This window comes from Hylobates moloch, unplaced genomic scaffold (genome assembly GCF_009828535.3).
Source record: "Hylobates moloch isolate HMO894 unplaced genomic scaffold, HMol_V3 SCAFFOLD_1, whole genome shotgun sequence".
Lineage (NCBI taxonomy): Eukaryota > Metazoa > Chordata > Mammalia > Primates > Hylobatidae > Hylobates > Hylobates moloch.
In genome coordinates, this window is record NW_026652276.1 from 54,749,296 (window position 1) to 54,767,022 (window position 17,727).

Sequence of the window (17,727 nt, forward strand, 5' to 3'; positions counted from 1 at the left end):
TACAACTATCTGATCTTTGACAAACCTGACAAAAACAAGAAATGGGGAAAGGATTCCCTATTTAATAAATGGTGCTGGGAAAACTGGCTAGCCATATGTAGAAAGCTGAAACTGGATCCCTTCCTTACACCTTATACAAAAATTAATTCAAGATGGATTAAAGACTTAAATGTTAGACCTAAAACCATTAAAATCCTACAAGAAAACCTAGGCAATACCATTCAGGACATAGGCGTGGGCAAGGACTTCATGTCTAAAACACCAAAAGCAATGGCAACAAAAGCCAAAATTGACAAATGGGATCTAATTAAACTAAAGAGCTTCTGCACAGCAAAAGAAACTACCATCAGAGTGAACAGGCAACCTACAGAATGGGAGAAAATTTTTGCAACCTACTCATCTGACAAAGGGCTAATATCCAGAATCTACAATGAACTCAAACAAATTTACAAGAAAAAAACAAACAACCCCATCAAAAAGTGGGCAGAGGACATGAACAGACACTTCTCAAAAGAAGACATTTATGCAGCCAAAAAACACATGAAGAAATGCTCATCATCACTGGCCATCAGAGAAATGCAAATCAAAACCACAGTGAGATACCATCTCACACCAGTTAGAATGGCCATCATTAAAAAATCAGGAAACAACAGGTGCTGGCGAGGATGTGGAGAAATAGGAACACTTTTACACTGTTGGTGGGACTGTAAACTAGTTCAACCATTGTGGAAGTCAGTGTGGCGATTCCTCAGGGATCTAGAACTAGAAATACCATTTGACCCAGCCATCCCATTACTGGGTATATACCCAAAGGTCTATAAATCATGCTGCTATGAAGACACATGCACACGTATGTTTATTGTGGCACTATTCACAATAGCAAAGAGTTGGAACCAACCCAAATGTCCAACAACGATAGACTGGATTAAGAAAATGTGGCACATATACACCATGGAATACTATGCAGCCATAAAAAATGATGAGTTCGTGTCCTTTGTAGGGACATGGATAAAACTGGAAACCATCATTCTCAGTAAACTATCGCAAGGACAAAAAACCAAACACCGCATGTTCTCACTCATAGGTGGGAATTGAACAATGAGAACTCATGGACACAGGAAGGGGAACATCACATTCCGGGGACTGTTGTGGGGTGGGGGAGGGGGGAAGGACAGCATTAGGAGATATACCTAATGCTAAATGACGAGTTAATGGGTGCAGGAAATCAACATGGCACATGGATACATATGTAACAAACCTGCACATTGTTAACATGTACCCTAAAACCTGAAGTATAATAAATAAAAAAAAAAAAAAGATTCCCTACTGTAAAAAAAAAAAAAAAATAAGTAGCAATATTTTATTGTGAAAACCTTAATGCAATTTATGACGAATACTTCTTTGAAAATTTTTCTGTGAGAGCTAAGTAACCCTCAAACCATGACTAGAGGTTCATAGTCCCACGTGCTACAACTACTTCTCAATAACCATTCTCATTTCAACTTAGCAAGAAATATCTTATTAATAATAAATGTGACATAGATCAAACAAAAATTACAACAATGCTGGCACTAAACCTTTGCATCTATGTATTTATTTTGATATCCATGTGAAAATTTAACCAGTTGAGAAGACGGAATTTTCCTACAGATGGACTCAGCTTGTTTGTGAATAGAAAATTCCTGAAAACCATTTTGTTACTACTAGGCTGCTTAACAATAATTTACTTTAATCTGCAACATATTTCAAATTGCTCCTTGTTTAATTAATTGTTGAAGGCTGCTGCTTACCACAGGTAAATTCAGGAAAGGATTCTCCCCCAAATTACTTCATATGCTGTAAGGAATGTGTAGGAAGAAGATGGGGCACAGGGAGATGGAAGACGTGGGGTCTAGCAGTCCAATTTAGTCCAGTGGTTCAGGGTTACATAATGTCATTATATGCGTGCAGTAAAGATAGTGTATTGTTCATTTCTGCCTAACTTATGCTTGGTAGCAAACTACTCCCAAATATACAGAGCTTTCACCAACAAAGGGTTCATTTTCAATCACCTTCGTGGGTCATCTATGTTTGTGCTTCTTTTCCTCTTTATTATGATTATGAAAGAGTAGCCTTTATCTTGAACATAACAATCATCTGGCAGAAACAATGGAAAAAAATAGAATATAAAACTCATAAACTTGTCATGAAGCTCATAAAAATTCTACCCAGCTGTTGTGTACATATATTTCTGCTCATTGTATTTGCCAAAGCCAGTAATGTAGCAAAATCTTATGTTCGAGAAGAGAGAAATATTCTCTTTTCACTGGTTACCAAAGAGGGACCAAAAGGGAGGGGAAGCAAATATGTATGTTTGAACAAATAACATAATCTACCAGACAGAGAAGTAGGAAAAGAATCTAAGTATGTCTCTTCTCCTTCACGTGTATCTAATTGTCCCTCGTTCCCTGTGAGATGGATTTTTTTTAATTCTTAAGAAATATGAAAAATTGAGATACTTAATGGTTGAAACAAATATCTAAAGAGAAATTAATTATGCAGATACTTGCATGATGTACTTAATATTAGGTATCTCAACTATTGTTAAAATGAACACGATATTAAATTTAGCTAAAAATAAGGTGGCTGGACTATAGTTGGTAGTATTTTGATTTGCCACCTGATATGTTTTTCCATTTCTTTTTGTCCTTACCCTTTATCCCTGGCAGATAAAGATAAGAGCAAAAAGAACTTCATGTGACTTGCCGAATCGATGTTTCAACCCACAGGAAAGAAGATTGTCTTGAAAGGCAAGGCTTTAAACTGCAAGAACTATGATCTGAAATGAGAACATATTTTTAATTTTAAATCTTGTCTCTAATAGACACAACCAAGCTATAAAAGCCCTCTTAGCAGAGGGTAGTCAGGACAGAGAGGAGAAAATGGGCCAGGGGCCTTTCCCAATCACTCCCAAAGGTTCAGGTGCTCTCAGAAGAAGGGAAGGAATGAGAGCAGGACACATCTGAATTGCCTAGATTTTCCCCAAAGTGACCAAATTTTAACTGGTAATTTAGCTAGTAATAAATTACCTAGAAAAAGCAAGATTGCACTTTCCACATCAGTAAACATAGGGACTTAAGAGCTAAATAAATTTCAGTAATGATTAAGTAAATATAGAGGCACATTTAAAATCATGTTTGCATGTGTCTTACCTATTACATAGAGTTTTAATAAATATAATCTGATATAGCCTAGAGGCCAGTCTTTTTTACATCTGAAATCTGATAATATCCATTGTTTTCATTTGCTGATCCGTTTTCAGAAATCCATTTTCAGAAAAAGTGAACTAAAAACAGTATATGGCTTAGATTCTACATATAAGGATGAAGACTGGAATGAACAGTGAAGCTCAAGGACTCACCCTTCACCCAATCCAGTTAAACATCTTTGCAGTCACATTTTGTATGAAAAGTAATTGTTTAAAATATGAAATAATTGAATATCTAATATTTACTGACTTTAAAGTAGACAAAAAAGCATGAAATTAATATTTGATGTGATAAAATTTAATTTTTTTGGATATTTATCAAAACCTCTGTTTAATCTGTAGTTTTAACATCTTAGTGTTCTCTATCCTGCAACAATGTGTAACCTTCTCACCATGATCAGTTAGAATTACCTGAACTTATTGAAACATCAGATATGTTTTAATACCCAACATTCTTAAAGGATAAAGTTAGGAAATGTCCCCTGATAGGTAGGGCAAGTAAAGGAAAAAAAGATTAGTTTTATATCTTAGTCAAGAAATATTAAAGCTTATAATAAGAGCTGAGAATATAATTTGACATGTGTGAGTTGGAAAGAAAAAATAACAAAACATGGTGAGAAACGAAATACAGAAACTTATTAGATACAGAGAGGTTTAAGATACAAAGGCAGATAGGCAAATTGTTGGTGAGAATATTTGTTTTATCCAAATAAATTAGACTTAGAGTTATGCACAGTGAAATAGTAAACTAGCAAAAAAACAAAACAAAACAAAACAAAAAACACAGAAAGGATCTTGCACAAGCCTTTGGGAGGGAGGAGCTGAGTCTACAGGGTCCATAGTTACAGCATCAGGCTGACTTAACAATATCATAACATCAAGTTCTCACATTCTCTTTAGCACAAGAATGCTGAAGGTTTTGTAAGTTACATTTTTTAAAATGATGAGAAGTTTTCACTGATGCCAAGCACAGCTTAACTATGAAATTGATAATCTCTGGTATTAAAAAAAAAAAAAAAACCACTCAGCTCAGCTATGGCTCTTTCAGATAGGGTTCTTAACATTCTAAGAAAAACATTTTTAAATGACTTTAGGACAAAAAGGGGTTTACTGCAAGGATGCGTGTTCCTGAGTACTTCGGAAAACTTGAGCTAGGCCTGGGCATGTACTGCCACTGTAGAGCTCAGGCATCATGCTCTCATCATTTGCTCACTCTTGCTCTTGCTTTCATTCTTTGCCTGGTTCTCTCTTGCACACAGACATTGTGGCTGTTAGCCCTTTCTCTATCTGGCCTTTTAGTTAAGAGCCTGACATTTACTGTTATCAACCTAAAATAACTAAAAGGTCAGAATCTAGTTTAAAGAGAGTTTATTCAAGCACAAAGTTTGAGGACAAGCTGTTCAGGAAGGACAGATTCCAAAGAATGGAAGTCAGAGTTCAGAAGTATAGAAGTTTGGGATCACTTATAAAGACAAAGTTTAGGGGAGCTTAACAAAATTTCAGCATCTTTCTTCATAAGCCTTAATGGCATAGTTACAATTAGCTGATTGGTCCAGGTGGTGCTTTTGTTTTGGGAAAGGTGTATTTAACATTCCACACTGAAGATGTAACAGTCATGGGGTCTTGGGTGCCATCTGGTCTGAATTAGGTACCAGACAATAAAGGAGGCAGTTAATCTATAACAAAGATGCATAATTGGAAGTAGGGGAAGGTCTGATATCTGGTCTCTGCTAGTCATTTTTAGAACAACAATCAGGAAGAGAGCCAATATACAATCTAAGGGGCAGAATTGCAAATATCCTACGTGACAGGCTCCAGGGCTTAATTTTTTTCCTTGACATAATAAATTTAGATAGTCCTGAAATTTTATTTTATTTCTACACTATGTACTTTTTCTATAGTTCTCATTTTATGCTTTCAAGAAAGAAAATCTGAGTGGCTGAGCTTGCCTCTACCTGAGCTATAGATTCGTCAAAAGTTTAATCAAGGTCCACGGTGGTACCAAGAAAAAAGGACTTTCCTCTACAATCTGAGTGAGATGATAGCTTTGATTGTGGTTGAGGGGCAGGGCATGAGATAATAGAAGATAAGTTATTAACATGATATGAAATCCAGAACATGAGTGAGAAGGCAGCATGGAGGAGGGTTTAAACATTTTTGCTCTAAAGTCAGACTGCATGACATTAGAATCACAGCTCCACATGCTGAACCAATCTTCCTAGACCTGTGAAATGGGCATACAAAGAGGACCTTCTTTATAAGCTAGTTGTGAGGATTAAATCAGATGATTTATGTTCCAGTAACCAAATAATTATTCAATACGTATTAAAAATACACAAGATGAAAGGTTACCTTTTACAGAGAGGTCTAAGGAAAGCAAGAAAAATCGAAGGCACAAAGAATCTGAGATGGAGAAGCAAGAAACTCATATATTTTCTGACCAAATGTCTTCAGCCTTCCTGGCAAAGTAGATTTCTGCCCATTTATTAGATCTCTAGTGATCTTAGTCTGATATGACCATAATTCCAATACAGAAACAGTAAGGATGAACCTCAATGATAGGGACATACAGCAGAGACTCTGGTTGACATCTTTAAATATTTACATATTTTGTAGAATAATAATAGAAATACAGAAAACAGCGATAATGATAGTCAACAATTACTGGAGGTTTGCTACATGCTGGGGCCTGCCTTAAGTACTTTTTATGTATTAAGCCATTTAGTACTTATATCAAGCCCAGAAACTTTTATTATCAACATTTTAGGAACAAAGGAACTGAGGCATAGCAAATTCAAATAACTTGGCTGAGGAGCCAAGTTAGCAAGTAGCTAAGGTAAGGCTCAAAGCCTGACACCTGCAACAGATAATGTATTACATTGTCTCACTAAGAGACACCTCCAATGGTAGCCCTCAGACTTTTTAAAAAAATAAATATATTGACAGTGGGTGAAACGAATGAAATAACTTGAAGAAGAAACAAACTGCAAAAAAGTTTATTTATTAACAATGTAATAATAAATATGTAATTTTTTAAACCCTAATTCTAGGGGGAAAAAAGCATTCTTTTTCAACTGATTACAAAAACAATCCTGGAAAGTAAAGGAAATAGCTATTCAAAATGATCGTAACTGAAATCTTGGTGTAAGCTGTTTCCTTCATCTGTTTCCTCCACTAAAAAAAAAAAAAAAAAAAAAAAAAAAGAAAGAAAAAAGAGGTTTAGACTAAATAGAGTCAGAGTTGCAGTGACCTAACAGGAAGTTGGGCTATTCCCAACTGCCAGTGATCTCTGAAGCCGACTCTGAGGCTCCCTCTGTGCTCTAATAGACAGCAGCGACTTTAGGCTGGATAATAGTCAAATTCTTACCTCGCTCGTTCACTGCTAGTAAGATCAGATTGCGTTTCTTTCAGTTACTCTTCAATCACCAGTTTCTTGATCTATTTCTAAAAGAAGAAGTAGAGAAGATAAATCCTGTCTTCAATACCTGGAAGGAAAAACAAAATAACCTCAACTCCGTTTTGAAAAAAACATTCCAAGAACTTTCATCAGAGATTTTACTTGTGAGTACCTGGCAATATACTGTCTAGCCCATAAGAAATAACTTTAATTTCTTTTTCTCGGGGGGAAAAGCAGGGTGCTGAGAGGCAAAGAACTGATAGGGGAGGATCACTGTTTATTTGCCAAAAATGAAAATCAACCCTTCCCTGTAAACAGAGTAAACTCAAACTGCAATCCAAACTTGAGTTCTCAGCATTTTGCATTTATGTGCAATGTTTATGATTTTAAACCATAAACATTTTTGTAACTAATTGGTGTATGTAGCTTTTTTATAATTTGAAGATTGCAGTAGAATTCTTTACTAATTGTGCTTGGTTAATTGGAAGTTTTTGAAAGTTTGGTTTACCTTTCCATTTTATTTCGTAACATATAAAATAGAGACTGTTATTCTTCTATTCAAATAATCTTTCAGTACTATTAGTTGATGATATTTAAAATGAGGTATAAACATTAAAATAATCATAATATAAATTATTTTATGCCAGCATTAACTAATCTCTCTAAGGAAATATTTTACAATTCTCCAAAGACCAAAGGTTATATTCTGAGATACCTAAACAAGAATACTTACGATCAAGTCTATGTTGTGCAATTTTGTCAATTAAAACAATAGATAACATGCCTACATGATGTACTGTTATGTTCCTGTTGGTTATAAAATGTTTGCTTCTAGTAAAAAATGAAAGCATATAATACAGCACTAAACAACCACAGAAATATAATGAGAGAAACAATTATTTAATTATGAAAAAGCACTCATTATTATAAAATAATTACCAAAAATAAGGGCCAAGAGTACTACCATGTGGGAAAAAAGAAAAGATAAGCAACAGCCACACTGTGACTCAGTGCTCTGGAAATTAGTCACAAAATGACTTTGTATAACATGAGATAATATAAACACAAAGGACAAAACTCAAGCAGGAAACATATTGCCCAGAGAGTCATATTTTATGTGTAAAAGCATAATATTTACATGAAAGGGGGAAAGTTGTGACAATTTTGAGAGATACTGCAAAATTTTTGAACATGACAAAATCTCCCTATTTTAAAGATTATTTTAAATCTATCATTCTAGTGCATGATTATTTCAATATATAGTGTCCATATCTCATCTAATCCTTAAACTAAAGAGGGGATAGTCCCTGAAATTTAGCTGAGTTTGAAATGTTAATTTGTGGCCTACAGCTTAATAAAATTATATGAAATATAATTAGGGATCAACAAAGATTGAAAAATATTAATGTAAATACAGATAACTAACGAAGTAATTTTAAAATAAGGGTAAAGCTTTAAAATATTTATTTATACTGATTTGAGTAGTTATATTGGAAAACCAAGTTTTTCTACTTCAAGTGTCCACAGAATCTTGTTGGAAAAGTTTAATGACATATACTACTATTTGATTCCTATCTCTATTAAGTATACTGAATTGGACAAGTTTTTGTTTTGTTTTGTTTGTTTGTTTTTAAGGTACAGTCTGATATCTTTTGTTTTACCACCAATGACTAAATCAAAACTCCTTTTGGAAATGTGGTTCCTGTCCAAAAGGATTATGTTATCAACTGGTGTTTGATGGTCTGACTGATTGTCCATAGATCATTTGCTTGTTGATTGTACAACTATTTTGACTAAAATCTTCTGTCATAAAACTAATTGTTAAATTAATAATACATAAAATGAGAACATATTTTGTAATAAAGTCTAATTTTCAAAACAGCTTAATTATCTTAAAAATTAATTTTCTAATCTTTAGAAATCTTTTATTTACATCTTTCAAATTCAAGAGGTAAGTGGGCAGGATGGCAAACTAATGGAGAAAAAATGCCAACTTTAGAGACTTAATTTAATGCCACAGTGCCTATCCATCTAACCAAATAGTAAATATGCTATCAATTCCTTAGGAATGGTTGGCTGATTAAATTCAGTGTCACAAAATTTTAAGGTATCTTTCAACTGATATCTCTACCTCACACAAGAAAAAAATACAAAGTAAACATCCTTACAAAAAATAAAAAGGAAGAGACAATAGGAAAAGTGAAGAAAATTACTTAGACTAGGATTTTCAAAAAAATCTTATCAGTATAAATTAATTAAATTGAATTATAACATAGGTTAAAATGGGTTAATTATATCATCAATTTATTTTTTCTGTGTGGACATGATCTAAGGATTGTACTACAATACAACTCATCTATTCTCAATAAAGGCCTTCTACAACTAGCCATCCTCTTTTGTTTACCATCTATAGCAATTAACTCACTTCAGGAATTAAATTTGGCAGGTTGCCTTTTTAAAACACAAATATATTTTCATGCATTAGTGTCAAAGGTAGATTCTGCTATCTTTTACAGAAATATAGCAGCACTATAATTCTTTCTGATTGCTACAATGTGCATTAGGAGAAACTTGAATTCAATAGACATGTGTTTCTGGATATCAAATCTCACTAGAAACAGGGAAGTGTTCAAGTGTTTCCAGCAAGTTCTCTTCATAATAGACCATCTCTCCTGGCTTTCTGAGATCCTCACTGACTGCTTTCTTGGTGTTATGTATCAATTCCAGGGGCCCAGTCTTCCTATTACCTTTCTCTCCCTGTCTTCACTTCTCCAAGTGTCAGGTGCCAAGTAGAACCACAGCCTGAGATTCAACTACCAGTAGCTACCAGTTGCTGAAGGCAACTTCATCACCTCTACTTTTCTTCTTCCTCAAACCAACAATAACAGAAAGTATGGGCCCATGTCAAATCCACTGTTTTCTCTTTAAGCCTCTATTTGGAATGCTATGTCCTCTCTTAGTTGGAACACCCAGGTGTTAAAATTATTTCAAAAACAAAAGAATATAAGGACATCATGGCCCATAATAGAAGTTCCAATGCTGCAATACAACTACCCCAATTGTTCCATATGATGGACCACAGGTCTCTGTGTACACTTGGAATTATTGCAAGGAATTGCCCAGTCAATATGTGAGTAAAAAATATTATATATTGCTGATTAGGGCACAAGAAAGCTATTTCAACATCAGAAATGTGAAAGTATTCATCAGTAGGACACTGATAAAATGTAAACAGTTTTTATTACCAAACACAATGTGCCTTTGACGCCCTCGAACTATACCACAGCCTCAAGTGCTGCCACCACACTGCTGCCAACCTAGTCTATCTCTCCTCCTCTTCTTGACCCTTATCTATTTCTATCCAGTCCTTGAATTCTATGATAATTCATCTGTAAGCATCACTTCATTCCTCATTCCTCATTTCCCAAGGCTTAAAAACAGAGTAAATCTCAGAAACAGGGTAAGTCTCCAGAATAATGGTGTTTATTATGAATATTTTGGTAATATTTTAAAGTCCATTTAGGAAGCTTCAAAGATTAATTTTCATCTCAGAAAATGAATCACAATGGTTATATTAAAATGTAATACAACTTTTCTCTAGTTTTCTGAACATATGGAAAATACTTTAAATTTTTAATATTTTTGTCTGCTAATTCTGTTTTTGATGTCATTTCTGTCATTTAGACTTTTCTCATTATGAGTTATATTCTACTGTTCTTTGCATCCCTAGTAATTTTGATGTGGTTGCCTAATATTATGAATTTTACCTTATTGGGTGTTGGTATATGTTGTATTTCTATAAATATCCTTCAGCTCTCTTCTGGGATGTAGTTAAAGTACTTGGAAACTGTTTCCTATTTTGTTGTCTTGCTATTAAACTTTGTTAGGCAAGACTGGAGAATTATTTATTCTATGGTTAATTTTTTCCTACTACTGATGCAAACACCTGAGTACTATACTTAATGCTCCATGAACTGAGAGTTTTGCAACTTGGGAACAAAAAAATATTCCCTGCTTTACATGTGTGGGCCCCTCTAACCCTTTTAGGTGGTGCTTCACCCAGTCTTTAGACTTTTCTCTTATGAATGCAACAGATCAATATTGAGCTGAAGACTAGAAGTTCATCTGAAGATCTCTGGATCTTTCTTTCTGTATAACTCTGTCCTCTCCGACGTTTGGTACTATATACCCTAACTACCTCCTGAGACTCTCTCTGCTTTGTCTCCCAAACTCAGGGAGACCACTGGGTTCTTGTAGAGTTCCTCCTCCCTGAGCTTTCATATAGAAACTAAACTGAGTCTCCATTCAGTCTGGTGGAACAAATATACAAATGTGGGGCTAAACACTTGTTTCTCATCTCTATGAAATCACTGCTCTCCACTGACCAATATAATTTCTTATACTTTGTCTTTTTTTTTTTTTTACTTATTTCAGGTGGGTGGAAAAATCCAATCCCTGTTAATACATGGTGGTTAGAAATAGAAGGGCTTTTAAAATTGTAATTTTATAACACCTTAAAAAACAAAAGATGAATATAAATTTAAAAATTTAAGGGCACAGAGCCTGTAACTTTTAGTTTGCCTAAATAAGATAAACATACATTTATTGTTTATTGTATCCCAGGAGCTATGTTATATGAGTACATAAGTGTTTATACAATGAAGAACATAAGATCACTGTTTCTAAAAAATAGTTATTTCATCTTATATAAGAAGTTTATTGGTTCATTATTTTTTCTAAATAACAATAGCTATTCAGGAAGCTAATATCTCACTCTCTTCTATATTTTAGATGACAAATGAGCTCCACATGCTTAAAATCAATCAAATGATCACTTGTTCAACAGGTACTTCCCACTTGCCAGACTACGAGTGCTCAGGGTTATTTACCTAGAGTTTTATCAGAAATTACAAATTGCTTTTCCTAATAGTTTCCTATCACAATTTCTTGTAATTGTCTTTTCTCCCCTGCTTCTTGGCTACTTTCATATAAAGAAAGCTAGGTAAAGTAAATACTAATTACAACTTTCTCTTGTTGTGAAAGGAAGCTTCAGGTGGTTCCTGCTCATTTTTTTTACACCACTTGAGGCAAACAGATAATCCCAAATAAATGACAAACGTAGTAGACAAAATTTATATTAGCATTGGAATTTGATGTTATAGCTATGTGAACATTATTCAAGATCTTATATGTCTCATTTGAGTTATGTGGTTTTAATCTCGTTTAGCAAAGCTATTTAGTCAATGAAGAAAGGAAATCGGTACTCATTAAAGAAATGATCTGGTGCTAATGTGAGTTTTCAAAAAAATTAAGATAAGCATTTTTTAAGATATATCTGGGCTTTCCTTTTAATGTAATAATTTTATTCTAATTCTAGACTTCCCAAAATTAACTTTTCTTAGTATGTTTTTTTCTTAAGGAACAGCTGAAGAATGTGCCAAATGAGGGAAGATGTTTAATCTGGGGGAATTTGGACTAGCCGCAATTCCCATAACAAGAGAGATCTGTTTTTCTATATGTGGTGAGCTCTGGATGAAACTCTTTTCAAGCCTTTTTAAAGTCTGCAAATATTAATAAGAGCCCTCAAAAAAGCAAAAAGTTTCTGAGGTGCCAATGTTTGCCATATAACTATTCTGTCAATATTACTCTCCCCACCACCACTTACCTGCATTCGATATTATCATCTAGTACAGAGATAAGGAAGATACAAGTGACCATCTAGCTTCCCTAATAGGTGCTGGAAGCCTCTTCTGTAAAAGACATGGGGAGACCATGGATGATCTCCAAGAATGTAAGTGAAAAAATATCTCTGCAAGTATATACTTGCACTTTAGAAGGGAGCTTATACCTTTTTTCCAGCTCTCTCAGAACCTTACACACCACCATGAAAGATATATTTGAGACCTACTTTAATATCCAAGGATAATAGTATATATAACGAGAATCAAAAAGTGCCAGTCAATGATATATCCCGAAGAAGACAACATAAATATTTTACAGACAGATAAAACTTGACATGGGGAGGAAGTTGGGGAGTGGGGAATTAAGATATTCTATGGATAAAGAAATCTCCAATAAAGAAGAAGACTTTATATTTTTGAAAGCCAAGGAACAGATTAAACCATTTTAAGATCTCTTTCTGTTCTATCATTATACTTGAAGAAGCAGATTCAATTTTAATATCTTTATTAAAGAAAGATCTCTGGATCTTTCTTTCTGTATAACTCTGTCCTTTAATGTCTTTAAAGCTGAGTATTAACTGTGTACTTTTTATATATTAATCCTTTGAAAGATATGGAAAGTGTACCAAGTGATAAATTTTAAATCATTTATAAAGTAATGAGGATTTGATGTAACTTACAAATAATCAAATCTCTGGTCACCATTCCCAGAAAATTACAATCGAATGAGTTAGGTAGGGCATTCAACAAGGGAACGTCTGATTTCTGATGATATGATTATGTGTTGGGTAGGATTTTGATAGGAAAGAGATGAATGGCAATTTAGACTAAGTGGTCTTTATAAAAATGTACAATAATGATCATTAAATATGTGAATCGAAGAGTACTATTTATTGGATTCTGTGAATAAAGTGGCACCAATTGCCTGTCATTCTCAGGACCCATAGTTCTCACCCTTCATGGGTTTTTTTCTCTTTGGATGGAAGTGACTGAAGATGAACTTCTTAATAGCTCCTGGGGGATCATGACTCAGCTGCCAGGACTCCTCGTTCCTTCAGAGTGATTCAGAGGAGTGGATCGTGATGTCATCTGGGCAGATGGTTGTAATCACCAACAGCTGTAGTTCCTCTCTTGAACCAAACTCAGACCCCTCCCAGATACGTGTCATTAGAAGCAATCATGAATTCTTAGCTTTTTCACATTAAGGCTTATTTTTATTACTAAAAATACTCTCCTTAATAGGAGAGAAAACATTGATAATTATTTGTCATGTTTATTGTACTTAAAGATAAAAATGTTAGCTAATATTTGAAACTATAACATTTTTCTAATCAGAAAGTTTTCTAATTCATCATAAATCTGAAACCAAAAGGTTCTAGAAATCCAGTCTCAGGTATTATGAGTGTAGATTTTGCCCCCTTTTTTCCCTAAATATAATAAAGTAACATTTTTGTGGGAAATTCCCACACCTGGGTGAACATTTTGCTCTTCTTTTGCCGTACCACAAGTTGAGATCATCAGAAGCAGAAAGTTGAGAAGTCTCCAATATATTTGTCTAGGCAGAGATAAAATCTGATAGAAACAGGCCTTCAGGAGAAATGAAGAAACTGACTTGATCTTTTTAGCTATTAATCCTTAAAAATTTTTAAAAAGGTAATATCAACCTGAATTCCAGAACCTGTTAGGAAAGTCTCAACTGTCTTTCCACGTATTTGCAAAGTACACGTACCTCCCACAAGATATCCCATTCATTATGAATTAATAGATTGATTTTAACTAACAAATTAATTCATTTAACAAGAGTTACATAGACAGGTAGGTAGATACACAATTAAAGGAGCAACTCTTCAGGAAATAGATGTTTTGGTCCTGAAATACCATTTGCTTATCTAACTCAATAACAGGTACCTAGAAGAGCAAATACAAAAAGCAGGTAAAATAGCCAAAAGTAGCCACAGGTCTCTCAATCTCTCTATATCATTCTCATTTTTAATATGTATGGTAATTATAATAGAGAAATACACATTTAATATATTATTCTTTTTTTTCCTCTCATGCCAAAAATTCATTGTATTATCTTGCATTTATTTTTTATTCCATTTCCTTTCATTTGGAGCTACTAGCTTTTGTAGTTGTGCAGAATTTTATTCTTGAAAACCTCCATTTGGTTCAGATATGTAATACTAACTTTTGTTTTTTTTCCCCTCTTAAGGAAATGACAATAACATACCATAAAGAGCTTTGCTTTTAAACAAATTGAGTTAGTATGGAAATCAGTAATTTTGATGAAGAAAAGTGAATTCATTCAAAGAAAACAATGTAATCTTTTTCTGAAAAAAAAAAAACTTACAAATTTAACTATAAAGTCCAGACAAAATAATTCCATTCATTTTTAGAGAGTTTTAGTAGTTATGGACAACTATAAATAGAACAGGCATAATGAAATACTATTCATTACTATAAAAAGAAACATTGGCATGATTTCCTTTATTATGTGTTTCCTTTTTATTTCAATTTGTTCGTTGTATTCTTAGTAGTGGAGATCTATAGTATATCACATTCTCTTCAGATTTCAATTGCAAATTTTAAGAAATGTGTTTACATGTTTACATTTGCCTTGTTCTTAATTTTCTAATGATCTCTTCTCCCCCTTCCCCCTTACTGCCTCTCAGTTTCACTTCTCCACTTCCAGGGCTCACACTCCTCTCTTAATTGGCAACAAATATTAATATTTCCTGTTATTTGGTAGGAGAAAATTATTTTTACCTATCGAAAATATAAACACCAAAAATGATTTTGTTTTAATTAAATTTCTTGACTTTGGCTCAAAACATTACATAAAAATTTGTTTTAATTAATTTTCTTTAATTTATTTTTGTTTTAATTAAGTTTAAATATGTTTCTTAACTTTTGCTCAAATACTAAATAAACATTTCCTAGTTATGGTTTAATGAAATGTTAATTTCTAGAGATTGTAAGTAATCTGAAATTTACTTTAGGTGATAAAAAGGAAAATATTTGTGAGAGTAGTGTGTCTTTTGAAGCTTGCAGTTGCCCTTTCCTTGAATGGTCACATTCCTATGTCTGAGTTGAAACATTGCCAATATGTAAATGTAAGACACTGGGGTGAAAAAATCAATTTCCTGAGCTTCAGTTTTTGTATTTAAAAAACCTGGATATTTCAGATACTTATTTCTATGATTGTTTTTAGGTCTAGCAGTGTATAAATGTGTGACCTCATCTCCATTTTAGCTTTAAAATTATTTAAATAAATAGTTTGCATATGCTATATGCTATTGGGTTGTAACATAAAAATATATACTCATTTTGCCTGGTATTGCTATTTCCTCTCCATGAGACTTTTTTAAAATACTATGAATAACAAAAATATTAATTCTATACAGTGAACAGTTTTATTCTTAGAAGAGACTTCCCTTCTTTAAAAAACCATGTACAATTACTTTTGTACTTAAAAGAGTGAAACGATTATTTTTCTTTTTCTTTTTTCTTTTTTTTGAAACAGGGTGCCCCTCTGTCACCCAGGCTGGAGTGCAGTGGCACAATCACGGCTCACTGCAACCTCCGCCTCCCGGGTTCAAGCGATTCTCCTGCCTCAGCCTCGGAGGAGCTGTGATTACAGGCGCACACCACAACCGGCTTATTTTTGTGTTTTTAGTAGAGTCGGGGTTTCGCCATGTTGGCCAGGCTGGTCTTGAACTCCTGACCTGAGGTGACCCACCCGCCTCAGCCTCCCAAAGTGCTGGTTGTATAGACGTGAGTCACTGCACTTGGCCAAGAGAAACAATTATTTTTTCTTATCAGTGAGATTTTCACAATCTAAAATGTAGAAAGAGTTGTGATTTGATTCATGAAGTAAGGTTAAGAAATTTTTCATCAAGTAATTCTCCAGAAAAGTATGACTTCCTGTAAAAAGAGCCAAATCCAAAAAGAAATTTCCCTTTAGCGAGTCTTTTTTTTTTTTTCAGATGAAGTCTTGCTCTGTTGCCCAGGCTGGAGCGCAGTGGCTCACTGAAACCTTCGCCCCCTGGGCTCAAGCTAGCCAGTCTTTTAGTAAACATTTAGTCAACAAATCTGCAATTACAATGGAGGTTTGATTTTTGTTGGGTTTTTTTTTGTTGTTTTTAAGTCACTCTGTGTTTGTAATATCAATTTACTTTTCAAGTTTAGAATGTTTTGCTTCATTGTTTCCCATATTTTATTTTAATCTGTGTAAATATTTTACACTTTAAAATTATAAGTGTAATTTAAGTGTAAATATTTTACAGTTTAAAATTATAATCTCAAAATTTCACTCTTATGGTAAAAAACTGAGCATTGCTTTAATGTCAGGACAGTTTTAATGATAAGAAATGGGGATTTGGCATGGGCTTATATTGTTGATATCCTCTCATCCCCTAAGCATCCTTCAGTCAAAAAACATTTTTAAATTGGTTAATAGCTCTTTTGTGAAAGCAAAAACAGCAAAACAACTGTGAGGTTATATTTGGCTGCTGATAGGAAAACATCACAGCACAGGTAGCATAAATAATTAGCTTAAATTTATTAGCCCGCATTATACAAAATACAGAGGTAAGCTGCTTCAAGACTGGTTCCTTCAACAAGGAAGCAGGTTTTTCCTATATTTTTATTTCCATCACTCACAGCAGATAAATTTTATTTTTAGTTTGTCTGCCTCAATGTTACAAGATAGCAGCTTCAGTAACAAGTGTCACAGACAGGACAAATAGAAGGAGGAGATACTTTGTGGTTCTTCCTTAATAGCTGCATTCACAGCAAGGAGAATTTTCAAAATCACCCCATCCCCAACCATGCAGCTACATCCCCTCTCAACTTGTTAGCCGGAGTTCACATAGAAATATCTGAACCAAACACTATAACGTCAATGGAATCACCATGATTAATGTGGGTTAATGGTCATTTATTCCTTAGGTGGGTGTAGGCTAAGCTTCTCTGAGAGCTGGATTTATGAACATATTAAAGAGTCTTCTCACTCTCTAATGTAGCAGAGAATGTTTCATGAGCAAACAAACCAGATGACTAAACTTTTTTTAAGTAGAAGAGAAATTATGAAAATGAATTCATAATCTCATTGACCTAAAGTATTTTCTGTTACCAAACCATCTTTTTCTCCTTGAACACCAATTTTGACTTGGTTGATCTTAAATTATGCATCTATTTTTGTGTACAGCATTTCAAATTCATATCATGTGGATTATTCCCAATTATCTTCTAGTCATTATCACTGCCAGTTTTACTTAGTGTATATTAAATTCGGTAGATGGATGTGCCACCATATCTAATAACTTTCATTATGTTGGAAACCTACATTGTTTAAAATGAAATTTTATTTTCTCTAGTAAAATAAACATGAACGTTCACAT

At 33.8% G+C, this 17,727-nt stretch overlaps 1 protein-coding gene across 3 annotated transcripts in view; it reads left to right on the forward strand.

The window, feature by feature from the left end:
* The first annotated feature begins 6,535 nt into the window (after positions 1-6,535).
* Positions 6,536-17,727, forward strand: part of TFPI (tissue factor pathway inhibitor) — an 87,338-nt gene continuing 76,146 nt past the window's right edge. For all 3 annotated transcript variants that reach the window (XM_032755193.2, XM_032755195.2, XM_058440366.1), the window contains exon 1: positions 6,536-6,808. The gene's annotated coding sequence lies outside the window, so the exon portion shown is untranslated. The remainder of the gene's footprint in view (positions 6,809-17,727) is intronic.